The sequence below is a fragment of the Dasypus novemcinctus genome, chromosome 1, assembly GCF_030445035.2.
Source record: "Dasypus novemcinctus isolate mDasNov1 chromosome 1, mDasNov1.1.hap2, whole genome shotgun sequence".
NCBI lineage: Eukaryota > Metazoa > Chordata > Mammalia > Cingulata > Dasypodidae > Dasypus > Dasypus novemcinctus.
This window is the reverse complement of record NC_080673.1, coordinates 122,126,016-122,153,964: the sequence shown is the minus strand read 5'-3', so window position 1 is coordinate 122,153,964 and position 27,949 is coordinate 122,126,016. Positions and strand designations below refer to the sequence as shown.

The 27,949-nt window shown below is 38.2% G+C and overlaps 1 long non-coding RNA gene and 1 pseudogene across 1 annotated transcript; one reads left to right on the top strand and one right to left on the bottom strand.

The window, feature by feature from the left end:
• LOC139439838 (uncharacterized) lies at positions 1–27,949 on the top strand. The gene is made up of 3 exons (XR_011649923.1): positions 1–160; positions 5,402–5,472; positions 27,859–27,949. It is a non-coding gene; the product is annotated as an uncharacterized lncRNA (long non-coding RNA).
• LOC131279749 (STE20-related kinase adapter protein beta pseudogene) lies at positions 14,226–15,407 on the bottom strand (annotated as a pseudogene).

Sequence of the window (27,949 nt, the reverse complement as noted above, 5' to 3'; positions counted from 1 at the left end):
ATTTCGGAGACCATTAAAGATTTTCTCTCTCCTGCGGAGAAATAACTTGCAGTTCAATACACATTCTTTGAACATGCCTTAGTTGCCAAATCCCGGGGTAAAGAATGTGGGTGATGTAGTGATGAAGACAAGACAGTGCCTGGCGTTGATCCTTAATGAGGTAACGACCTCACGCCTATTTCTTGATGTGCAAAGGATATATACAATTGTCGTACAGTGTAAAAGTATTTAAATGGAAGTAGGTCGAGAGTGCACCTGCAACACTCAGAGTGGATGGCTTCCTGAGACCACAAAAAGGTGATGTTAGAGTGCTTAGATTACAGGAAAAGGTAGTTCCAGCCTGGCACAGGAAAAGGGAATGGGAACTCCGCGCAATGGGAGCAGCATGCTGTTTGGGGGAATATCCCCAAGAACCTCAGTATAGTTAGAGCAGACGGTCACAGGGAGCACAGACTGGAGATGAGGCCACAAAAGTAGGCAGAGGATATTAATGAAGTACCCTATTCATATGGCTGTTTTCATATCCTAGAGAAACTGGGGGGCATTTAAAGATTTACAAATAGGGAACAGCAAGATCTGATTTATCTTCTAGAAATTCAGATGTTTGCACTATGGAAGATTGGTTGGATGGGAGAGAACCAGTTAGGATAATGTTGTTAGTTTTTGTGAGGTATCTGAGGGCTTGAACTAAGGCAGTGAAGGTGCGGATGGAAAGAAGGCAGCCGACCCTAAGAGACTGTAGAACTAATCCTCAGGTCTTGGTGACTGGTTGAATATGTGGGATAAGAGACAGGGTAATGCCCAGAATGAATCTTAACTTTTTTCTTAAACAACAAAGAATGTGGATGAAGGGGCAGGAAAGGGAGGAATGAGTTAGAGAGGATCTGGGAGGGGAGGAGAATTCAGTTTAGGACATGTTGAATTTTGTTGCCTGCTGGAAATGGCCAATCTATTTATTCCTCCACCTTATTCCTACAAGGTTTTAAGTCAGGGAAATGTCTAGTAGGCAATGAAAATGTTGTTCTAGCACTCAGAGGGTCAAGGCCGACAGTTGTAGTAGAAGTAGTTAAGTTACCTAGGAAAAGTATAGAAGGTAAGAAGAGAAAAAGACCAAAAGACAGAGCACTGTTTGAGAAGAGAGTAGAGAGATGGGTCACTATATGAGAGTAGTGGTGTTCTGAAAGCTAGGAGAAGAAAGTTACATGATGTCTCATGCTCCAAAGATGATCAACGAGAACTTAAAGTTGTTCAGTGGATTTGACAAGTGGGAGGTTATTGGGGATGTTACTATGAACAGTTTGGGAGAAGTGGTAGAGACAGTAGTCAGGTTGTTTTAGGCCCAGTAAGTGGGACATGAGGAAGTAGAGAGAGTAAGGTTAAACTGTTCTTCAAGAATTTAAAAAGGGAATGAGATAGGGTGGTGCTAGAAGCATGGTCAAGGGAGCATCCTCAGTTTTTCAGAGAGGGAATACTTGAGCCTGTTTGTAGGCTAAGGGGAAGGAGAAGAGGTTAAAGATACAAGATAGGAGGTGGAGTAAGACCTGAGGAGGCACAGGGATACAGAATCCAGTAGAAATAGAGCCTTGGTTTAAATGTGAGCTTTGGTTTAGAGGAATGCCCTCTTTCTCTTGGGAAAAGAAAGCATTTGGATATAGATACAGAGGTTCTTAACCTTTTCTGTGCCATGGTCCCCTTTGCCAGTCAGGTGAAAACCATGGACCCCTTACTAAGTTCACACTGTACTCTGTATTGTTTAATAAATATATCACACCTGCACCAACATTTCCCTACAAGAATAATGCTATTTTGAATTTCAGTTCAAGCTCACAGACCTCTTGTTAAGAACCTCTGATAAAGGACTTAGTCTCCTTCTGGGCTCTCTTCTTTGCCAGTTCCCTTAAATGCTGTGTACCTCAGCATTCTAACTTCAGTCCTCTTTTAACTTAATCCACTTATCGCATTCATGGACACCTTCATTCAGATCACTTCCTAATCCACAACTCCAGACTAATTTCATGTCCACGAATAAATTATCTTTCAGGTTATAAATTATATGCAGGTTATTTCCTAACAGGTTTCTCCTCCTAGATTTCTAATCTTGCTGAGTAGCTCTACTAGATCATTCAAGCTAGAAACTGGGAGTCACCCTCCAGTTTTCCTCATTTCCACCTCCATATCTGTTCATTTATCCCCTACCAGCCAGTTTTTATCTCCTGAGTACATCTTGAACCCATCTCCTTGTTCTCATTACTGTAGGCCCTCATTACTTCTCACCAGCATTCCTAAAAATGACTCTTCCCTCAAACTTCAGGCTTGTCCCTCTCAAAGCTAGCCTCCATACTTCTCCTCAAGTGATCTTTCCCAGAAGTAAATATGATCATGTCAATCCCCTACTTAAAATCATTTGGTGGGGAGTGAATTTTGTTGCCTGCTGGAAATGGTCAATCTATTTATTTATCCCTCCACCTTATTCCCAAAAGATTTTAAGTCAGGGAAATGGCGTAAAACAATCTGGCTTCTGTCTCTACCACTTCTCCCAAACTGTTCATGGTAACATCCCCAATAACCTCCCACTTGTCAAATCCACTGAACAACTTTAAGTTCTCGTTGATCATCTTTGGAGCATGAGACATTCCTGTAACTTTCTTCTCCTAGCTTTCAGAACACCACTATTCTCTTATGGTGACCCATCTCTCTACTCTCTTCTCAGTGATTTGAGGGCCTGCTTCCCATGTATGGGGTCCCAGGTTCCATCCCAGTACCTCCGAAAAATAATAGCAATAGCAATAATAATGAGGAGGAGGAGGAGGAGATCCAAGATGGTAAAGTAGGGAACAGAAGGCTGCACTCTTCCAGAAACTGCAGGAAGGTAGATAGGTTTACCTGGCAGAAGGGAAGCTGTGGGACCATGGGAGTAGTTGGAGAGGGCAGCTAGAGAGGGGATCCAATTGGCTAGGGGAAAGGGAAGCTGTTGGAGATAGGGCACTTAAGCCAGCACGCAGATGGCTCAGAGGGAACGAGAAGCCAGGGGGTGTTTTGGCTGGAAGACCAGCACTCTGCTCCAAGAGTGAGAAAAGCCCCCAGGTGACTAGGGGAGTGTCCCAGTACTCAGCAGGCTGGGACTGGCAGACATCCAACTCAGGGGGAGAGAGGGGTAGGGTGGAGGGAAGAAAGGGTAAGTAGACCAGAGTGGGGAAAAAAAAAAAGATACCAGCACTGAAGCAGCTCCAGGGAGAGGAGGGGTTAGTTGATCAGGCAAGCTGTCACACCCACCTGCCATGGGAGAGAGAGGAACTGGGTCAGTGAGGGAGTGGGCTGGCAGGCAGCAAACAGCCGAGGAGAGAGGGAAACCAGGAAAGTCAATTGGCAAACTATCAGAAGTCCAATTGGCCTAAGGGAAAAATGGGCAGGCAGAGGCAGGCAACAAGTCTTCAGAAGCCTAAATGCCTGCCTCACATATACAGGGAGGAAAAAATCATCTGGTGGCTCCTAATTCAGAATACTGTCCATGCTCCCTAGGCTGGCAGGTAAAGCCCTTCCTGGTGTGGATTTTCCATGATTATTTATTTCCCCACACTGCCCTGTGCTCTAGGTGTCCTGAACTTCATGCTCTTCTCCAGTATCACCAAGGTCTCCTTTTCACCTCCTGTTCCCACTGCCCAGAACACACTTTTCTTTACTTTTTGGCAGCATAAGCTCTTCTGTGCTTTGAAGCTTTTCTCATTTCCTTCTTGAAGCCTTCTCGAAACCCAGGCTAGTTTCTATCCCTCTACCAAACTGCTAACTAGACTGAATTGCAATCCTCTTTTTTTTTTTTTTTTTTTTACCTATATCCTCCATCATACTGTCAGTTCCCTCAGGACAAAGACTCTTCATCTTTGTCTTTCTGGTATATGAGTCCTAGTAAATAGCAAGTTCTCTAGAAATGTTTGGGTCATTAATGAATGAAGGAGGCAGAGACACAAAGTTGAAAGAGTTTATAAGCCAGCCAACCTTTCCTTGTGAAGCCACAAGATAGAAAGGTAAAAAGTGAAAGAGGATGAGGTAGCATGCAGTTCAAAGAGAAGAATAATGGTTGGAACTACTGCTATGTAGAAAGTTATCAGGGAGAAGTGAAAAGATAACAAGGAGCTTTAAGGAACAGTTCTAGTTGAACGGAAAGAAAAAGTATGATTTCTTCCCTCCATACCAAAGATTAATTTCACAACTTTGTATTCATTAGAAAAATATTATTACCTACCAAAGCTTAATCATGAGATCAGATGAGCTACTAGTACAGAATCCTAGAGCTGAAAAGGATCCTAGAGATCATCTTTCATTTTCCGCAAGAGGAAACCGATACCCAGACAAGTCACTTTCTTTTTATGTCACACAGCACAGTAATTACAGAAACAGAACTAGAGCCCAATCTGTCACTCATTTTACTGCCTCATGTTGCCACTTGTTTGGTTTCAAATCTTGCTATAATATTATTGTTTATATACTCTAAAAGAGACACTTGAGGAAAGCTAAGAGGATAAGTTCCAAAATTGATAGAAGAGGAACTGAAAGTTTATGTCCTCTTTACTTTTTCAAGTTTCTTATAAAATTCTATCCTAGAGAATGCCACCTGGACCCAGAGTTTCAATTTTTATTTTCTACCATTAATAATAAGTTTTATCCTTCCATAAAGTTTTATTTCAAGTGTCATTTTGTGAAAGTTGACAAATTAATTAGTTGTCTGACTATTCAAGGATTCTTAGGTACCTTTCAGGTTCCCTTCACACTTCTAAAGTAAATTATTGGGATTCGATGAAATTAACTATACATCAGGTATTTTAGATAATCGTATCTTGCAAATTTTCCCCTAAAAAGTGAGTCTCATAAGAAACAGGTATGACGGTTATGGGCAATTATTTGTTTTATAGAAAAAGATTAGTGAATAATCATGAATAAAAATGTTTTCTAAATGAAAAAAGGTAGAAGATGGGTAAGATATTCAGAGAATAAGAACTGAATAACCTTAGTCCATTAACATGTTATGTATAGTATAGTGACTAGAAGTCACTGAAAAATATTTATTAGATGGTTCTTTCAAGCCTTGAAGCCATATATAAGATATGGCTGTAAAAATAAGACTGATTATCTAGCACAACTTATACTTCACACTTATATGTGCATGTATACAGTATATGCATATTTATACAATTTAATATTTTTCTTCAGATTCATATGAAATATGTTCACAGTTACTTGCTTCTTACCATGCATTATTAATTGGCACCCATTAAGTCTCCTAATAAACAGCTTTTCCCTAAATAAACTGGTTAGTACACTGGTAAGTTTAGTAGGGGGATAATAAAAGACACTACAGTCTTCTATAAAAATAAATGCAAAATGTTTTTGATAAATTTATTTTTAGGAAGCAGCGGCAATAGTGCTTAGACTAGTGCTTCTTCGAGCTGAGCCAAAGACCATAACTCAAATGGGAAGGTAAAGTATCTTCTAATGCTTATGGTTTCTACAAGTCAACTTTCTAATAAAACCAATGATAAAGACATTAGGAAAAAATACTGTTGGCACATACCTTCATTGAGCCTTCAGAAAGGAGAACTTCTGTATGTTAAGTATAAAGTCATGAATGGGAATGATAACCACCAAATTCAAGATAGCGTTTGCCTCTGCAAAAAGAAAGGAAGAAGAATGAAATTGAGGAGGGTATATGGGAGTCTTTAAATTATATGAAACATTTTGACTGGATAGTGGATCTACACATATTCTCTCTTTTTTGACTATTTTTTTATCAAAGAAGTTGTGACTTTATAAAACAATCATTAAAAAAAAAAATCCTGCATAAAATACAGGATTCCTGTGCACCCTACCACCACCACCACCTTGCATTGATGTAGAACATCCATTACCAACGATATAGAACATCCATAACCAACGATGATAGCACTTTTCTTTAATTGTACTATTTTTTACCAGTATTTATATATTACAACTGATCAAAGATTTTTAAAATAGTTCTATCTAGTATCCATTATTTACATTAAGTGTATTTTCTCCATATACCACCCTATTATTACTAACGTGTGTTAGTATCATACATTTGTTTAATTCACAAAAGAGCATTCTTATACTTGTACTACCTATATTCATTCATCTACAATAGGGTTCACTGTATCATATAGCCTTATGTCTTATCCTTCAATTTTTATTCTAGTAACATATACATCCTAAAGTTTCCCCTTTAACCACATCTACCTATACAGTTCATTGCTGTCGACTATACTCAAAATAATGAGCTCCCATCACCACTGTCCATTTCCAGACCTGTACCATCAACCTATATAAAAAATCTGTACAAGTTAAGTATCAACTCCTCATTCCCTAAAACCAGTCAATCACCTGGGAACCGATGTTCTCAACTTTAACTACATGAGTTCACCTATTAAAATTAGTTCATAACAGTGAAATCATACAATATTTTTCCTTTTGTATCTGGCTTTTTTCACTCAGCTTAATGTCCTTAGGGTTCATCCATGTTGTCACATACATCAGGACTTCATTCCTTTTTACAGCTGAATAATATTCCATCATATATATATATCAATTTTGTTTATCTTTTCATCAGTTGATGGACATGGGTTGTTTCCTTCTTTTGGCAATTGTGAACAGTGCTGCTATGAACATTGACATAAGTGTGCAAATATCTGTTCAAGTGCCTGCTTTCAGTACTCTTGGGAATATACCTAGTAGTGGAATTGCTGGGTCATTTGGTAATTCTACACTTAGCTTCTGAGGAACTGCCAAACTGTCTTCCACAGTGGCTGTACCATTTTACATTCCCACCAGCAATGAATGATTGGCCCTGTTTCTCCACATCTTCTCTAACACTTGTAGTTTACTGTTTTCTTTTTTAATAGTGGCCATTTTAGTCTGAAATGATATCATGATCTCTCATCATGGCTTTGATTTGCATTTCCCTAATTGCTAGTGATGTTGAGCATCTTTTCATGTGCTTTTTAGCATCTGTATTATCTCTTTGTAGAAATGCCTATTCAAGTCCTTTGCCCATTTTTAATTGGGTTGTTTGTCTCGTCATTGTTGAGTTGTAGTACTTCTTTATATATTCTGGATATTAAACCCTTATTGGGTACAAAGTTTCCAAATATTTTTTTCTATTGAGTAACTTGTCTTTTCACTTTCTTAACAAAGTCCTTTGATGCACAAAAGTTTTAATTTTCAGGAGGTCACATTTGTCTGTTTTTTCTTTCATTGCTTGTTCTTTGGGAGTAATATCTGAGAAAGCATTGCCTACCATGAGATCTTGAAGATGCTCCCCTACATTTTCTTCTAGGAGTTTTATAGTCCTAGTTCTTATTTAGGATCTTTAATCCATTTTGAGTTAATTTTTGTTTATGGTGTGAAATAGGCATCCTCTTTCATTCTTTTGCATATGCATATCCAGTCCTCCCAGCACCATTTTTTGAAGAGATGATGCTTTCCCAATTGAGTGGGTGTAACAGCCTTGTCAAAAAATCATTTGGTTGTAGATATGAACTGTTTCTGAACTCTCAATTTTATTCTATTGGTCTGTATATATATCCTTGTGCCAGTATCATACTATTTTAACCACTATAGCTTTGTAATATGTTTTAAAGTCAGAAAGTGGTAGTCCTCCAAATTTGTTCTTTTTCAAGATGTTTTTGGCTATATGGGCCCCTTGGCCTTCCAAATAAATATTATAATTGGCTTTTCCATTTTTCCAAAGTAGGCTATTGGAATTTTTATTGGGGTTGCATTGAATCTGTAAATCAATTTAGGTAGATTGGATATATTAATGATCTTTAGTCTTCCAATCAATGAACAAATGACCGTCCATTTTATTTAGCTCTTCTTTGATTTCTTTTAGCAAAGTTTTGTACTTTTGCACACAAGTCTTTTGCATCCTTGCAAATTTATTCCTAGAAAATTGATTTCTTTTATTTGTGATCGTAAATGGGATTTTTTCTTTATTTCCTCCTCAGATTGTTCATTACTATTGTATAGAAAAACTACTGATTTTTGTGTGTTGATTTTGTATCCTACCACTTTGGTGAACTTGTTTCATGGCTTTTTTGTAGATTTTGGGTTCTCTTTCTACAAGATCAAGTCATCTGTTAATAGTGAAAATTTTACATCTTCAAGTTTGGATGCCTTTTAGTTCTGTTTCTGGCTTAAACGCTCTGACTAGAACTTCTAGCACCCTGTTGAATAACAGTGGTGATAGTGGGCATCCTTGTCTTTTTTCAGATCTTAGAGGGAATGCTTTCAGTCTTTCACCATTGAGTATGATGTTAGTTTTGGGTTTTTCATATATGTCCTTTAGCATGCTGAGGAAGTTTCCTTCTATTCCTAGTGTTCTGAGTGTTTTTATCAAGAAAGGATGCTAGATTTTGTCAAATGCCTTTTCTGCATCAGTCAAGATGATCACAAGGTTTTTCAATTCATTTTGTAAATGTAGCGTATTACATTACTTGATTTTCTTTGTTGAACCACAGTTGCATACCTGGGATAAAACCTACTTGATCATGGTGTATAATTTTTTTAATGTGCTGTTGGATTCAATTTGCAAGTTTTGTGGGGGTTTTTTTTGAGGATTTTTGCACCTATATTCATTAGAGAAATTGGTCTGTAATTTACTTTTCCCATAGTATTTTTATCTGGCTTTGGTATTAGGGTGATGTTGGCCTCATAGAATGAGTTATGTATTATTCCCTCCTGTTCAATTTTTTGGGAGAGTTTGAGGAGGAATGATATTAATTTTTCTTGGAATAATTGATAGAATTCACCTGTGAAACCATTTGGTCCTGGGCTTTACTTTGTTAGGAGTTTTGTTTTGTTTTTTTAATACACTTTTTTTTTAAATTTGTGGGGGTTTCCCCCCTCCCTGTCCCCCACTGTTTTGCTGTCTATGTCCATTTGCCATGTGATCTTGCTGTGTCTGTTTCTTTTTGTCTTCTCTTCTTATTTTCTCCTCTATGCTTCACTGGGATTCGATCCTGGGGAACTCCTGTGTGGGAGAGACGTTCCCTGTTGCTTGCGCAACCTCAGTTTCTGTCGCGTCTCACCTTGACTCTCTCCTGCATCTCTCTTTTGTTGCATCATCATCTTGCTGTGCTGCGTTGCTTGCCACATGGGCCTGGCTCACCGTGCAAGCCTGGCACGCCTTTACCAGGAGTCACTGGGGATTAAACCCGGGTACCCTGCCATATGGTAGATGGAAGCCCAGTCACTTGAGCCACATCCACTTCCCTTAGTATACTTTTTTAAAAATTTTTTAAAAGATACTTAGATTACATAAATGTTACATTAAAAATGTACGGGATTCCCATATGCCTCACACCCTACCTCTCCTGCACTTTCACACATTAACAACATCCTTCCTTAGTGTGGTACATTTGTAACAATTGATGAACACATATTGAAGCATTGCCATTAAGTGTGGGTTATAGTTTGCATTATAGTTTTTTGTAAGTTATGACGAGATATATAATGGCCTGTACCTATCATTAGAATGTCATTCAGGACAATTCCCATGTCCTGAAAATGCCCCCATATTACACCTGTTTTTCCTTCTTCCTCCCCTCAGAACCTCTGGTGGCCACTGCCTCCACATCAATGATGAAAGTTCTTCCATTGCTAGAATCACAGTAAGTCTATAGTATAATAACAGTAATTCTATTCTAGTCCATCATTCATTCCCCAATCCTAAGGATTCTAGAATGATGATGCCCACTCTGCCTCTGAATAAGAGGGGGCTTAGATCCCATGAGGCACATGGACAGGACTGCCTTGTTTAAAGTTGTAGACTCTCTGTTCCTTGGGATGGTCATTGTCCATCATCATCTCCTTGTTAGTTGTCCTGGGTGAATCCAATGAGCTGGAGAGTAGGTGTTGCAACTCTTTTGAGATTCAGGGCCCAGCTGGCACATGGAAAGCCCAAAGATTTAAGTCTCTTGGACATAAACCTGTCAACTCTAGTACTAACTATAGGTTCAGATAGAAGGGGCAGAAGACCATGTGTAGGGAAACCACAACTGAGTTCAACTCTGTCACACTAGAGAGCATAAATTACAAAGTAGGGCCCAATGGCAGGGTGCCAAACTCCTGAGCTGTCAACCCTACCTAGTGTCTGGATGTCTCTAGAACCCCCAGGACCCCCACTATTAGAAGCAATATTTACTGTGACAGCCATTGAGATCCTGCTGAGACGTGCGTAAGTGTAACCTCTAGAATGACCTCCCGACTCACTTTGAAGTCTCTTAGCCATATAAACTCATTTGTCTTTACCCTTTCCCCCTTTTGGTCAAAGTCTTTTTCTAGTTGCTATTTGGGGCGTGAAGTAATTTCTTGGGCCAGGGAAGCTCATTCCCAGGAATCATGTCCCATGCTGGAGGGAAGGTAATACATTTATAGGCGGAGTTTGCCTTAGAGGCCACATTTGAGCAACAAGGAGGCTCTCAGGCGATAACTCTTAGACAACCTATAATACTAGGTGTATTAGTCAGCCAAACGGATGCTGATGCAAAGTTCTAGAACTCTGTTGGCTTTTTCTTTTTATTAAAGATTTATTTATTTATTATTCTCCCCTCCTCCCCACCCCTGTTGTCTGTTCTCTGTGTCTATTTGCTGCGTCGTCTTTGTCCACTTCTGTTGTTGTCAGGGGCACGGGAATCTGTGTTTCTTTTTGTTGCGTCATCTTGTTGTGTCAGCTCTCCGTGTATGCGGTGCCATTCCTGGGCAGGCTGAACTTTCTTTTGCGCTGGGCAGCTCTCCTTATGGGGCACACTCCTTGCGCGTGGGGTTCCTTCCCCTCTGCGGGGACACCCCTGCGTGGTATGGCACTCCTTGCGTACATCAGTACTGTGCGTGGGCCAGCTCCACACGGGTCAAGGAGGCCCGGGATTTGAACCACAGACCTCCCATGTGGTAGACGGACGCCCTAACCACTGGGCCAAGTCCGCTTCCCTGTTGGCTTTAATAAAGGTTATTTATTTGGGGTAGAAGCTTATACAATCACAACGCCATAAAGCATAAGTTACTTCCCTCACCAAAGTCTGTTTCCACGTGTTGAGCAAGATGGCTGCAGGTCTCTTCAAGGGTTCAGCCTTCCTCTTCCTCCTAAGGCTCTATGGTCCCAGCTCCTTCTGTTCTCAGCTGTAGCTTAGCATAAGGCTTGTCTCTCTCCCCAGGGCTCATTTCTTTCTGGGCTTTCTCAGTTATTCAGGGCTCTGGTCTCTTCAGCTGCAAACCATCAGGCGAATGGCTGGGCTCTGTCCCTGGGACCCCGGCATCAAAACTAAAACTCTTCTCTCCTCTGCCATTGTTTTCTCTATGAGTCCCCACCCACCAAGGGGGCGGAGACTCAATGTCCTACTGATGTGGCCAAATCAAAACCTTAACCATAATTTAATCAAGCAAAAGTGAAACCTTTGAATTCTTACAATCTAATACACTGAGAAGAAAAGACAGGTTTACAAACACAATCTACTATCTCTTTTTGGAATTCATAAACAATGCTAAACTGCCACACTAGGCTAAGTTTCAACTTCAAAAGAAAAGTTTCATAAGTACAGTCATCAATATCAAGGGCCTGTCAATGGTCCATCCTCCTTCACTAGTCACTGCCCTGTACTTGGGGCTTTCTTAGAGAATGTGGCAGAACTCCTCAGGATGGGAATTTGATATTCTTTTGGTTATTGTGTGGATCTCTACCCACCATGACAATGCCCCATGAATGCTTGAACTCATTCATATGCCTTATAGGTATGCCCCAGGTGAACCTCCTCCCATGCATTCCCCCATCACTGACACCGAGTACCAATGATCCTACCCTGCCACAGTTGTAACTCTTCTGTGATCCAAAAGTTCTTTAAAAATGAAGCCAACAAAATAACCAAATAAAATTAATAAGAAAATGAAATAATGACAGTTTTAAAAATTAAAAATAATATACAAATTTTTTTAAAATTTTTAATAAAAGAAATACAATTTTTTAAAATTTTGACATTGTCTTTCATCAATGTAAGATCTGTTATCTTGTATGTACAGTGACATTTTCTTCCATTTATTCCCCCAGTGTCTTATTTTTTCATTTTATCTTCAAAGAAGGTTTAGGACTCAGAAAAGTCATGTACAGAATATAGGGGATTCTTATATACCCAACATCCTCTTCCTTTTTCCCTTTCCCCTATTAACAACATTTTACATGTGGATAGTACATTTGTTGCAAATGATGTACAAATATTAATATATTACTACTAACCATGGTGAATGATTTACAGTATGGTTTATATTTTTTACCATAGACTTTTATAAATTTTGACATAATTATTATGGCCTGTATCCCTCATTGTAAGAACACGTAAAACAATTCCAATGCCCCAAAAATGCCCCATGTTCCATCTATTCTATTCCTCCTTCCCCCTACCCTCAGGACTGACAGCAACCACCAAGCTTCACACCTTAATAAGATTCGTAGGGCTTAAGGGCTTGACATACTGGCCTGTCCTCCCCTATTAGGCACTGCCTATGCTCTCTAGAGCCCCTCTATTTGAGAACATAGCAGGACTCTCCAGGATGGGAGTCCAACACCTTCCCATACATTGTGTGGGTTTCCACCCACTGATACAATGCACTATGACAGGATGAACACTCACATACTTCCTAGAAGCCTTCCCCAGGTGTACCCTGTCCTGCATAGCCCCACATCCAACACCCTAAACCAGTAATCTTCCCCTGCTGTATTTGCCAAAAGAACATTCCCAATATTGTAGTTGCAACCACATACCCACAAATCCCTAGAGTTCATCTGCTCCCTCCCCCAACCCTGCCTATTAGGTTTTTGATGACTGATTCAGTCTCTTTATTTATGATTTATCTGTTGAGGTCTTTTATTAATTCTAGAGTGACTGTAGGCTATTCCAGGAATTTTTCCATTTCATCTAGATTATCTAATTTCTTAGCATACGGTTGTTCATAATATCCTGTTATGGTTGTTTTTATTTCTGTGGGGTCAGTTGTAATATCCCTCCTCTCATATCTCATTTCATTGATTTGCATCTTCTCTCTTTTTTTCTTTGTCAGTCTAGCTAAGAGTTTGTCAATGTTACTGATCACCTCAAGGAGCCAAATTTTAGTTTTGTTAATTCTCTCTATTGTTTTCCTATTCTGAATTTCATTTATTTCTGTGTTCTTTCCTTCTACTTGTTTTGGGATTTGTTTGCTGTTTTAGTTGTTTGTTTTCTAGTTCCTCCAAATGTGAGTTAGGTCTTTGATTTTAGCTCTTCCTTCTTTTTTAATATAGGCATTTATGGTATAAACTTCCCTCTCAGCACTTCCTTCAGTGTACCCCATAAGTCTGATATGTTGTTTTCTCCTTTTCATTCATCTTGAGATATTTACTGATATCTCTTCTATTTTCTTCTTTGACCTACTGATTATTCAAGAGTGTGTTCTTTAATTTCCATATCTTTTTTAATTCTCTAGTTATCTGCCTGTTACTGATTTCCAGCCTCATTCCATTATGGTCAGATAAAGTGCTTTGTATAATTTCAGACTTTTAAATTGTATTAAGACCTCTTTTGTGGCCCAACCTGTGGTCTATCCTGGAGAATGACCCTTGCACATTTGAGAAAAATGTATATCCTACTGTTTTGGAGTTGGATGTTCTATATATGTCTGTTAGGTCTAATTCATTTATTGTATTATACAAGTTCTCTATTTTCTGTCTAGATGTTCTATCTGTTGATGAGAAAAATGTATTGAAGTCTCCAGCAATATTGTAGAGATGTCTCTTTCTCCCTTCAGTTTTGCCAGTGTTTGCCTCATGTATTTTGGGGCACCTTGGTTAGGTGCATAAATATTTATGATTATTATTTCTTCCTCATGGATTTCTCCTTTTATTAATATAAAGGGTCTTTCTTGGTCTCTTATAACAGTTTTGTATGTAAAATTATTTTGTTCAATATTAATGTAGCTATCCCTGCTCTTTTTTGGCTACCATTTGCTTGGAATATCTTTTTGCAATCTTTTTCATTCAAGCATGCCTCTTTGAACAAAGTGGCTTAAAATGATAGATTTTCTAGCCCGCCAATTGTATTTTCAAGTATAATTCTGGTATTTCTACCAACATTAGAGAAGATGAAGCAGCAAGGACAAAGTGTCAAGTATATAAGACATAAAATGATTTCACACCCCTAGCTCTCCCATGAGATCTCCCATGAGTCTTTTTCATCAGGAAAAGTACATTCTGGGTCAGTCCAAGGTTAACACTGGAGGCATTGCTATTGATGGCTTATTGTAAGCAGGAGACAACTGCAAAAGTATTGAATCCTGGTTTTTCTCTTTCACGTTTGAAGAATATATGGGACAATTAACTGCTGGCTAATGACCTTTTCTCAGGATTTTGTTACAAACAATTAGAGTGGTACTAAGATAAAGAAGACAGGATAGAAGGATTTGGAGGGTGGCACCTGCAGTCTTTCACTCTTTACTGTGCACATTCCACTGGACACAAGTACACTTTCCCTAACCCAGAGTCTACACTAATTGGGTATTTTTCATTCTGGATTCTGACTGAGGAAAAATACTGATATGCAATGGGCTACAGGGAGTACATTTCTGTTTCTGTAACAGCATCTGAGTCCTATGCATGTCCTGAAAAGGTACCTGCCCACTGGCTAATTCACATGCTATAATGCCAACACTATAAATATCTGACTTCACATTATATCCACATAAATCCTGCCTCAGTAGATCTGTACTCAGCCACAGCTGCAATGATGTGCTGAACTATGCCTTTGTCTATGAGACAGCCCAGAGAGGATCCCTAGGCTATCACCAGAAATGAGGACATGGCTAGCTTAATATTCCTGTGTATAAAGGCATTTTGGTGCAGAGAGTTCAACTCTCTCACTGTTCCAAAAGGAATGTTTCTTATTAAAGTTTCAATTATTCTTTGAGGAAAGTAAGTCCTTATGAGTTGACTTGCTGAACCATAGGCATAAATGGAGAAATAACCCAAAGCCACCCGCCAACCGCGAAAACTGTCCAAAAAGTTGTTAATTGGGATGCTGAAAAAAGTAGGATAGAGTCATTGCTTTCCATAAAGCTTTCAGGCATTCTTTAATGCCATTTTCCAGACTTTTAATTTTTATAGTCACCCGTGTTCCTGTAGGAGTATGCCATGCAAGGGAGGCAGAAGTCAGATTCTCAAATCTTCTTCCTACTTCCACTTGGAGTTCATAGTCAGAAATGTTGGTAGAAAATATCACATTACTGGCTCTGGTAGTAGGAAGAGGAAACCAGGAAAGAGTTGGCTCATCAACCAAGTATTGATGGAGTGACAAAAATCCATCTATTTCAAAGTAGATTTTCATTTTATTTTCAAGGTGTAGAAATATCCCTGGCAGCAACCATGGCCAGCAACTCATCTAAGGCAGCTGGTGGCCCCAGGAGCCCAGCCCATAGAGGGCAAGGCAAGCATGTGAGGCCCGCTCACTGAATATGTCACAAGGCATTTGACCACAGTGCAACGGCAACAGAGGCCATCCATCTGGAACTCTACTCTAGCCATTCTCCCTCATTTTTGAAAGACAGTTTTGCCAGATAAAGAATTATTGGCTGGCAGTTTTTTTCTTTCTTAAATATGTCATACTACCACCTTCTCACTCCATGGTTTCTGAGGAGAAATCAGCATTTAGTCTTAATGCAATTTCCTAATATGTGATGAATTGTTTTCTCTTGCTGCTTTAAGGATTCTCTTTTTATCTTTAGCATTTTATATTTTGAGTACTGTGTGTCTTGGAGTAGATCTATTAGGATTTATTCTATTTGGAGTACATTGCACTTTTTGAACATATATATTTATTTCATTCATAAGAGTTGGGAAATTTTTGGCCATTGTTTCCTCAGATATTCTTTCTGCCCCTTTTCCTTTCTCTTCTCCTTCTGGGAAACCATGACATGTATGTTTGTACACTTCATGCTGTCACTCAAATCCCTGAGACACTGCTCAATTTTCTCTATTCTTCTTACTGTTCTTCTGACTGTATGATTTTGATTGTCTTGTCTTCTAGTTCACTGATAATTTGTTCCTTTGCCTGTTTAAATCTGCTGTTGTATGCCTCTAATGTATTTTAATCTCCATTATTATGCCTTTCCTCATATTTCTGTTGTTTCTTTTTACACTTTCAAATCCTTCTTTATGCTCACATAGTATCTACTTAAATATCCTTTACTTCTTTGGCTATATTTTTCTTCATTTCTTTGGATTTATTTAAGAGATTTGTTTGAACATCTTTGATTAGTTGTTCCAAATTTTGTGTCTCCTCTTAAGTTTTAATTTGTTTCTTTGACAGCACATATCCTCCTGTTTCTTAGGGTAGCAGTTTAATACTATTTATGAATTCCAAAATTGGATATTGGGTTATGTTTGTAAATTGGTCTGTTTTTCTGGGTATATGAGATGTATTAACTTCAGAGGTTTCACTTTTACTTTAAATTATGATTAGGGTTTTGATTGGGCCACGTCATTAGTACATTGAGTCCCCACCACCTTGGTGCACAGGGACTCACAGAGGAAAAAAATAGGGCAGGGGAGAGAGTTAGGGTTTTTTTGTTGCTGGAGCCCTGGAAAGTAAACACACAGGAGAAGAATATAGAGGAATAGAGATGGTTCCACAAACAGTGGAGGTCCAGGAAGAGAGAGAGCCTGATAGTCTATAGCTGACCTTGCGGAGAAAACTGAGCAGCTGAGCCTGGAAAGAAATGAACCCTGAGAGAATGATGAGACTTATCCCAGCCTACAGCTGATAGTAGAAGAAGCTGGGAACACACAGCCTTAAGAGGAAGCGGAAGCCTGAACCCTTGCAGATGTCAGCAGGCAACTTGCTCCAACACATGGCAACAGATTTTGGTGAGGGAAGTAACTTATACTTTATTATCTTGTGACTGTAAGCTTTTACCCCAAATAAATACCCTTTATAAATGCCAACAGATTTCTGGTATTTTACATCAGCACCCCTTTGGCTGACTAATACATTTAGTATAGCTTGGTATTTTCCTGATATTTATACATCTGATTATCTTGATGAATTTCCTCTAAAGGTCAGTTTCTCTCTCTTGCCTAGGATTTTATTGTTGATTGACTTTGTGTTAAATCTCATCTTCAACACTTGATTAAACTTATTCTAGACCTTTAGAATAGCCTGTGTTTAACTGATCAGATTTTTTCAGCTCTTCTTCATCTGATTCTTATCCTATATATGCAGTACAATTTTAAAGATCACGCTATTGGTGCAGTTGTTTCATCCCCAGGAAAAGTATCTATTATCTGTTTTTTCCTCCAGGAAACTTAAAATTTTTTGGATTGTTTTGTTTTGCTTTTTTTTTTTTTTTTTTTTCTTTTAACACTCTTTTCATTGTCTCTATCTGCTTTCACCTGGGGGACAAATTTTGAGAGGAAGGTCACCCCAGAGAGGACCTTTCCAAGTCAGTATTTCCCAGATAATACAGAGCCAGGGCATAAATCTGTTACAAAGTGCCATGGGGAGGGACCATGAAGGATGCCAAGCCTCTCTTGGATGGTTCCCCAAAACTGTGCTTTCCTGGCCTGCCCAGCAAATGGTGCTCTTCAGCAAACTGTTCCCTTCAGCCCTAAGGAGGTACTGTGCCTTTAAACCTCCCCTGCCTCTGCCCCTGTCAGGGGCAGGATTGAAATGATGGCTGCTGCTGACCACCTTTGTCCAGGTAGGGTTGAAGTAGTAGCTCAGAGCTAAGAGCCGGCAATCTGAGTTTGCTTATTAAAAGCTATGATCAACACACTTGGAGAAAAGGACCATGTGAAGAAACAGGCAAACAGTAGAGCGCTGTGTCTCTACCAAATACCGCTGAAAGCCAACATAAGCTTGGAGAAACACATGGAACAGAGTATCCCTCAGAACTCCAGAAGATACCAGCCCTACCAGCACCTCCATTTTAGATTCCTGGTCTCCAGAATAGAATGAAGACGATGGAAAGATCTCATACTGAAGTGGATGTGACAAGTTAATAGAGGATTAATAAGAAAAGAACATAATTCAGATAATAATAAATAGTGAAAAGAAACATAAGCAGGATATCATAGATCCCTGCTCTGTTGTGAGAGGAAGTACAGTATTCTAACCAAGAGAGTATCTTTTTTCAACTGGGATAAACCCAATAAACAATGTGCTATGAAAGTCCTCCCACCCCACCCCCCCAGTTTTAGAAGATAGTGAAGGATTCTAAGAAGTGATTCTGCTTGTCACTGATCCTACATTTCATTTATTCACTCTACCCTGCAGCTTGCTCTGATTGTAAAACCCTCACTGTCCCATAGCAGAGACTGCAAAGTTCCTGTTTCTAGGGTTCTCTCTCACCTCCCTTCCCACTCCAGTTGTGGTTTCCATGGCAACCGCAGAGCCCACCTTTGTCCTCCACCCCCATCTCCAGCAGGAGGGGACACCTGGGCAGTGAGATGGATCAGACCACCTGGGAGAGGGCTGAAGGCTGCCACGCATCTGTCAGTGGTTTCCTCCCTGAATGTTCTACTCAGTAAAAATGAGATCGTGCACAGAGCATTTATAGAAGAGGGGAAATAAAGAATGAAAAAGGTCTGCAGCCTTCCTGAGATTTTTTTAGGAAATCAGAAGTTTTCAGCAGCTTCTGGGTAACCCAGCCTCTGTTCTCACCATTATTTCCTTCTTTCATTATTCTTTTATTTATTGCATATCGTGTGGTGCCAGGCACCATTGTATATCTGGGAACACACACATGGGCAATCCCTGCCTTCCTGATGCAGCAAAATTTGCTTTACCTCCAATCTTCTCATCTGCATCAATCAGAGAACCACTGACATCTGCATTTCAACAATTTTTCACTGACACCGATTATATGTTTGACATGAGACAAAGTTGCTGTCCTCTTGAAGCTTAAATTCTGGTATGCAATATAGACAATAAATGAGTATATAAGTAAACAAAAGGAGCAAAACAAAAAAGCCGTGGTCAGTGCTCCTGTTCTTAGGATAAAGGACTTTTACGCCCCCTTCAGATAGCAGCAGCCAGCCAGGGTCTGGCTCCAAGGTGACCTGTCCGGAGAGTAGGGGATAGGCACCAGCAGCTGCTGCATGGAGAAAGCTACTGACAGCTCCTTACTATGGTTTATCAGCCTCTTCTTCCTGCTCTTCACTGGATGGTGAACAGTGTTCTTCAGACCTCCAAGTCCCAGGACAGTTGTTTCAGAAAGTTCCTGCCTGTTTACTAGCTGTTTTGGAGAATGGGCTGAGGTCTGAATGTTCTTCCAACATTTTCCCCCAAAGTTCCACACACGTTCTTATTAATTATTCTCCTTACTTTTTGCATACTCTAAATATTTCATTAATAGCAAAGGAAAAGTCTACTTTAAAATATTTTTAATAAGACCAGAAATGATGGTTATCACTCTAAGTTTTACTTGGAATAGTGCATGATGTGGCTTAAATCAATCTTGAAAACATTTTGCTTGTAAAGAAACATGGGGGGGAAAGAGAGCTTCTATTATTCTAGGCTCTGAATTCTTTTTTTTTTTTTAAGAGTAGTTTTGATTTAACCTCTTTGTTGAAAAAGAAGATGTAAACACACACACAAAAACAAATAAATGTATAGATTTGTAAAGTATTACAAGGGAACCCCCATACCAACTGCAGCCACCACCTTGGCCAAAAAAGAAAACTGCCAGCCACCCCAGAAATTCCATACCTTGTGTACCAGCTTCCTCTCTCCCCACAAACTTAGCCATCATCCCAACTTCCATTGCAGGTTCTTCCTTTTTTCTGCAGTGCCTCGACACCCATACGGGCAATCAAACAAGACAGCCCAGGCCCACCCATTTTTTAATTTGATGTCTTTTAAGTTGTTTTTAATCTACGTATTCTCCCCTCCATCCCTTTCTTTTTCCTACAATTTATTGTTGAAAACCCTTATCTATAGAGGTCCCACAGTCTGGTTTTTCTGATTACACATTCAAACTGTAGTTCATCATGTTCCATGCAGCTGGATCCAGAGGATTAATCCCTTTATAAGTAGTACATAACATTTGATTATATCTCTTTTGAAAGTTAGAAGTCATCCATACTCATTGCCTAGGCCCTAAATATATTAAATTTGCGGGGGTGGGGATTACAAAGTGGAAATATTTTTATTTTCACTTGTTAGCTGGAATGATTTTAAAAAGAGACCACTTACTTTTCCATTGCTTACTTGTATTTTTGCATTATAATCTGAATATTTTGAAAATCTCTTTCCTGAACTCCAGGCTCATATATCCAACTGCTATTCTACTTCTCTGGTCTAAGCATTTAAATTTAAAATGTCTGAAACCAAGGCTTCTTCTGCAGTTTTCTACATATCTCCTTTGTGGTTTAATATCTTTGCACATACTTTAAATTTTCTACCTCTGGGATTATCTTTTCTATATTTTTAACAGTTTTATTGAAATATATTCACGTACCATAAAGTCCATCCAAAGTGTACAATCAGTATACTTTTAGTATAGTCACAGTGTTATGCAGTCATCACCATAAAAAATTTCAAAAGTTTCACACTCATTAGCAATCACCTCTAAATCCCTGTATCCTTCCGTGGCCCTACATAAACACTGATCTTTCATCTTTATAAATTGATTTATATTTACATTTTATATAAATGGAATCATATAATATGTAATACATTGTGTCTGGTTTCTTTCACTTAGCATGTTTTGTTTTGATTTTTGCCTGATAGTAACATCTTGTATAATTAACATACATCTTTCAGTTTCAAAGAAAAATAGTCTTATATGTGCAATATTACTCATATTCATATTTCACATGAGGTTTCACTATGCTATACAGTCACATGTTACATTTTTTAGCTTTCCTTCTAATAATATACCTGTCCTTAGACTTTCATTTTCAACCACTGTCATCCCCATATAATAGCACTGCTAGTTAAAAACACTGTGATGTACTTTCACCTTTTCTAGTCATTTCCAGAGATTAACAAACAATCTTCTTACCAATTCTTCACATATTAACCCTCAGCTTTCCTTTCTCTGACCTCATTCTATTTTCTGGTGACTTATATTGAAGTTATTAACTCCATGAGTTTATACGATATATTTAGTCCAAAATATCATAATCATATGGTATTTGTCCTTTTGTGTCTGACTTGCTTCACTCAACATAATGTCCCCAGGTTCATCCATGTTGTCATATATTTCACAACTTCATTTCCTCTTACAGCTACATAATATTCCATTATGTGTTTACACCAGTTTGTTTGTCCATTCCCCTGTTGTTTCCATCGTTTGGCAATCATGAATAACACTGCTATGAACATCGGTGTAGAGATGTCTGTTCATGTCACTGCTCAGTTCTTCTGGATATATACCTAGTAGTGGTATTGCTGGGTCATATGGCAAATCTATACTCAACTTGTTTAGGAACTTCCAAACAGTCCTCCACAGTGGCTATACCCATTCTTTATTCCCACTAATAGTGAATAAATGTTCCTCTCTCTCCACATACTCTCCAACACTTGTAGTTTTCTGTCTCTTTAATGAAGGCCAGTCTAATAGATGTGAAATGATACCTTGTAGCTTTGATTTGCATTTCCCTGATCACTTCTGATTAACATTTTTTCGTGTGTTTTTTCACCATTTGTATTTCTTTTTGGGCACGTCTCTTCAAGTCTTTTGTCCATTTTTAAATTGGGTCATTTCTCTTTTTATTGTTGAGTTATAGAATCTCTTTATATACCATGGATATTAAAGCCTTACCAGATATGTGATTTCCAAATTTTTCTTATTGAGTTGGCTGCCCTTTTTTTTTTTAAGATTTTATTTATTTCTTTCCCCTTCCCCCCCAACCCCCAACCCCGCCATTGTCTTCTCTATGTGTCCATTCACTGTGTGTTCTTCTGCATCTGCTTGCATTATCTGGCAGCACTGGGAAACTGCATCTCTTTTTTGTTGCATCATCTTGCTGCATCAGCTCTGTGTGTGTGTGGCACCATTCCTGGGCAGGCTGCACTTTTTTCACACAGGGCAGCTCTCCTTACAGGATGCATTCCTTGCGTGTGGGGCACCCTTATGCGGGGGCGCCCCTGCATGGCACAGCACTCCTTGCATGCAGCAGCACTATGTGTGGGCCAGCTTACCACATGGGTCAGGAGGCCCTGGGGATTGAACCCTGGACCCTCCATATGGTAGACAGACACTCTATCAATTGAACCATGTCCACTTCCCTAGTTGGCTGCCTTTTTACCTTTTGACAAAGTCCTCTGAGACACAAATGTGTTAAATTTTGAGGAGGTCCAATTTATCTATTTTTTTCTTTCATTGCTCATGCTTTGAAATTAAGGTCCAAGAAACCACCACCTACCACAAGATCTTGAAGATGTTTCCCTACATTTTCTTCTGGTTGTTTTATGGTCTTGGCTTTTATATTTAGGTCTTTGATGCATTTTGAGTTGATTCTTATATAGGGAGTGAGAAAGGGGTCCTCTTTTATTCTTTTGGTTATGGGTATCCAGTTCTCCCAACACCATTTATTGAAGAGACTGTTTTGCCCCAGTAACATGACTTTGGTAGGTTTGTCAAATATAGGTTGGCTGTAGAAGTAACCATTTATTTCTGGACTCTCAATTCTATTACACTGATCAATGTGTCTGTCTTTATACGAATACCATGTCGCTTTGACCACAGTAGCTTTGTAATATGTTTCAAGGTCAGGCAGGAAAGTCCTCCCATACTGCTCTTCTTTTTAGGATGCTTTTGGCTATTCAGGTACACTTTCCCTTCCAAATAAATTTGGCAATTGCGTTTTCTATTTCTGTAAAGTAAGCTGTTGAAATTTTTGATTGGTATTGCATTGAATCTATAAATTAATTTGAGTAAAATTGAAATCTTCACAATATTTAGCTTTCCAATCCATGAACATGGAATGTCTTTCCATTTCTTTAGGTCTTCTTTGATTTCTTTTAGCATTGTTTTGTAGATTTCTGAATAAATCTCCTGTACATCTTTAGTTAAATTGATTCCTCGTTACTTGAGTCTTTTTTATTTTTGCTGTTGTAAAAGGAATTTTTTCCCTGATTTCCTCCTCAGATTGTTTAATACTAGTGTACAGCAAGAAACATTACTGATTTTTGCATGTTGTTCTTGTATCCTTCCACTTTGCTGAACTCATTTATTAGCTCAAGTTGCTTTTTCATAGACATTTCAGAAATTCTAAATATAGGGTCATGTCAAAGGCAAATAGTGAAAGTTTTATTTCCTCTTTTCCTATTTGGATGCCTTTAATTTTTTTTCTTGTCTAATTGCTCTAGCTACAACTTCTAGCACAAAGATGAATAGCAATGGTGACAGTGGGCATCCTTATCTTTTTCCCAATCTTAGAGGAAAAGCTTTCAACCTTTCCCCATTGAATATGATGTTGGCAGTGCATTTTTTCATGTATGCCATTTATCATATTGAGGAATTTTCCTTTTATTCCTGTCTTTTTAAGTGTATTTATCAAGATAGGATGCTTGATTTTGTTGAAAGACTTTCTGCATTGATCGAGATGATCATGTGTTTTTTTTTCATTTCAGTTTGTTAATGTGGTATATTACATTGATTAATTTTATTATTTTATTATGCTGAATAAAGGTGGTTACCCTTGCATACCAGTAATAAATCCCACTTGGTTATGGTGAATAATTCTTTTGATTATTTGGATTCTATTTTGCAGTTATTTTGTTGAGAATTTTTCCATCTGTGTTCTTTAGAGAGATTAGTCTGTAATTTTCTTTTTTTGTAGTATCTTTGTCTGGCTTTGGTATTAGGGAAATGTTGGCTTCCTAAAATTTATTGGGTAGTTTTCCTTCCTCTTCAATTTTTTGGAAGAGTTTAAACAAGGTTGATGTTAATTCCTCTGAAAATGCTTTGTAGAATTCACCTGTGAAACCATCTTGACCTGGAATTTCTTTGGTGGTAGATTTGTGATGACTGATTCAATCTCCTTAAATGTGATTGGTTTGTTGAGTTAATGTATTTCTTGTAGCATCAATGTAGGTTGTTTATGCATTTCTAGGAATTTGTCCATTTCCTCTGGGTTGTCTGTATGTTGGCATACAGTTTCTCATAATATCCTCTTATGATCCTTTTTATTTCTGTGGGGTCAGTCATAAATTCCCCCTTTCATTTTCAATGTTATTTATTTATATCTTCTGTCTTTTTTGGGGGAGGGAGAGTAGTCTAACTAAGGGTTTTTTCAGTTTCATTCATCTTCTCAAAGAACCAGCTTTTGGTTTTGTTGATTTTCTCTATTGTTTTTTGTTCTTAATTTCATTTTTTTCCTGCTTAATCTTTATTATTTCTTTCCTTCTGATTGCTTTGGGATTGGTTTGGTGTTCTTTTCCTAGTTTCTCCAGTTGTTCAGTTAAATCTTTGATTTTAGCTCTTTTTTAATATGGCCATTTAGGGCCACAAATTTCCCTCTGACAACTGCTTTCATTATATCCCATACGTTTCATTTGTCTCAATATATTTACTAATTTCTCTTAAAATGTCTTCCTTGACCTACTGATTGTTTTGGAATGTATTGTTTAGCCTCCACACATATGTGAATTTTCCCCTTTCCCATCTATTATTGACTCCGAGTTCCCATTCTATTATGATCTGAGAAAGTGATTTGTATAATTTCAGTCTTTTTTATTTATCAACACCTGCCTTGTGACCCAGCATGGTTATGCTGTAGAATCCGTGAACACTTGAGAAAAATGTATAACCTGCTGATTTAGGATGTAACGTTCTGTATATGTATGTTAGGTCTGGTTCATTCATCATGTCATTCAATTTTTCAGTTTCCTTGTAGATCTTCCGTCTAGTTCATCTACTGATGTGAGTGGTGTGTTGAATGTCCAACAATTATTGTAGAGATATCTATTTCTTCCTTCAGTTTTGCCAGTATTTGCTTCATGTATTTTGGGGCACCCTGGTTGGATGCATAGAAATTTATGACTCTTAGTTTTTCCTGGTAGATTGTCCCTTTTATTAATATACAATGGCCTTCTGTATCACTTATAACTTTTTTGCATTTAAAGTTTGTTTTGTCTGATATTAGTATAGCTTCCCCTGCTCTTTTTTGGTTATTGTTGGCAGGGAGTATCCTTTTTCATCCTTTCACTTTCAGCTTAGTTGTATTCCTGGGTCTAAGATGAATCTTAGCATATGGATGGCTCATGTTTTTTATCCATTCTGTCAGCCTGTATCTTTTGATTAGGGAGTTTAATCCATTCACATTCAGTGATATTACTATAAATGCATTATTTCCACCATTTTATTCTTTGTCTTTCATTTGTCACATCTTACTTTTGTCTGTCTTTTTACTCTTTTGGTTATTCTTTCTACTAGTCTTGCCTTCTACACTCGCCTTCAGACCTCTCTCCTGTCTTTTTCTTTTGGGCTGTAAGGCTCCCTTTAATATTGCCTGCAAAGGTGGATTCTTTTTAACAAACTCTCTTAGTTTCTGTTTATTTGTGAATATTTTAAACTCACCTTCATATTTGAAGGAATGTTTTGCCAGAAAAATAATTCTGGCTGGCAGTTTTTCCCTTTTAGTATCTTAATTGTATCATACCACTGTCTTCTCACCTCCATGGTTTCTGATGAGAAATCTGTACTAAGTCTTATTGGGCATCCTTTGTATATAATCTTTTGCTTCTCCCTTGTGGCTCTCAGAATTTTTCACTTTATTTTTGATGTTTAACATCTGAGTAGTCCTGGAGTAGGTCAATTTGGATTTATTCTGATGGAGTATGCTGTGCTTCTTGGATATGTTAAATTCATTTCTTTCATGAGATTTGGCAAATTTTCAGCCATTATTTCCTCAAATACTCTTTCTGCCCCTTTCCCCTTCTCTTCTCTTTGAACTCCATTGACACTTACGTTGTCGTGCTTTATGTTATCATTCAACTCCTTGAGCCTCTGTTCAACTTTTTCCTCTTTTTCCTCTCTTCAATTTCAGCTCTTCTGTCTTCTATCTTCTACATCACTTATTCTTTCGTCTATCATTTTAGTCTGCTGTTGTATGCCTCTAATATTTTTTGTTTGTTTGTTTTTTAGGAGGTACCAGGTTGAATCCAGGACAATGTATGTGTGAAGCAGGGGCTCAACCACTGATCTGCACCTTCTTCACTGTAACGTGCTTTTTACCTCACTTTTTGCGTCTTTCATTCCCATAAGCTCTGTTATTTTTGTATTTAGGTTTTCAAATTCTTCCTTTTGCTTACCCAGTGTCTTCTTGATGTCCTTTATCTCTTTAATCATATTGTATTTCAACTCATTAGTTGGATTTTGGAGATTTTTATGAACTTCATGGATTAGTTGTCTCAAATCCTTGTCTCATCTGGGACTTTGATATATTCCTTTTCCCAGGCATTTCTTCCATTTTTTTTGGTATGGCTTGTAATTTTTTACTGATGTCTAGGCATCTGATTATGATGGTGAGTTTACTCTGATGCTCAAAATTTCCTTTTTTCATAGGGATTTCATGGTGGGAGTCTGTGTGTTACTGCTGTCCTTTGATTCTTGCATCAAACTGTTCTAGGTCTTTAGGATTGTCTCTGTTAGTTGCTCATATCTGGGGTCTTAGATCAAGTAATAGGTTGCAGACTCACTTCCAGGGGCCTTGGGGAGGGAGGCTGTAAGCCGAGGGGAAAAGCCCTCTTACTTATTTACTTTTATTTTCATCACATGCACTTTCTTGGTCCACGAGCAGATGGTACTCTTTAGTAAGTAGCCTTCCCAGTTCAAAACCTGGGTGGAGTGTCTTTGAGTCTTTCCATCAAGATTCTTTTCCCGTGCCCCTCTCTCTTCAGGGTGGTATCCAGCCTTCGCTGGTGTCCTAAACCCTTGAACATTTTTTTCCGTGCTTTTTCTGCCTGTGTGTAGCTATTTTTCTGAGAAAGAAGTGAGTCCTGTGTCTTTCTAATCTGCTTTCTCCCCAGGAATTACTTTTCTATGTGTTTTTGAGATTCCTCATTCGTGTGCGTACCCAATTCAGCATTTGATCAGGTCTGTTAACCATTTGAATACAGAATGTTCAAAAAAACTAAATTAAAGTATAGACACCAACCAACTAACTTTTTTGCCATATTCTTAAATGTTTTGGGTTGTTGGACAATAAAGGATGAAAGCACTTCTGGGCCTTCTGAACACCTAATATGTGATTCTAAGTAGGCAGGAAAAGGTCAAAAAGTTGGAGTAATATGTCAGGGTAAGGTAATATTAGCATACAAAAGGGGAGTTTATTTCCCTTCTCTCAGTCCCTTCTCCACAACTCATCCTGCTTTCCAGAATATTTGGGATTAGAAATTTGTACCTTTTAAATTCTAATCTATCATAATAGAAAGCCAAGAAATGCTAAAATTAAACAGGTCTGACTAAAAATATAAGGATAATAAAAATCAGTGAAGATAGCATTTTCTGTTTGGTCAGAATCTTGATTAAACCTGTAATATGAGTGATTTCAACAAAACCATTTAAAAATATATATTCAGATTTTTATAGATTTTTCTATTAAATGTAATTTATTTTTACTGATGCCATTTTAAATACATATCAAATTTAAAGAGTTTAATGTAATTTATTTTTTCAGGTACATAGAAAGTTTTCTAATTATTTTGATAATAAAAATTATGTAGCCATTATACTGCTAATATGAGTTTGAAAAGCTAATTTAAATTATCTGTTTAGGTACTTAATTTTTTCACTATTATCATGTAACTGCATGTATTCTTTTCAAAGCTATGTATACCATACTCTCTTTATTGATGGAATCACTTACTTATGTGCTACGGATAATGCCTTGGATTCTGTGGCACCATCAGCATTTCTT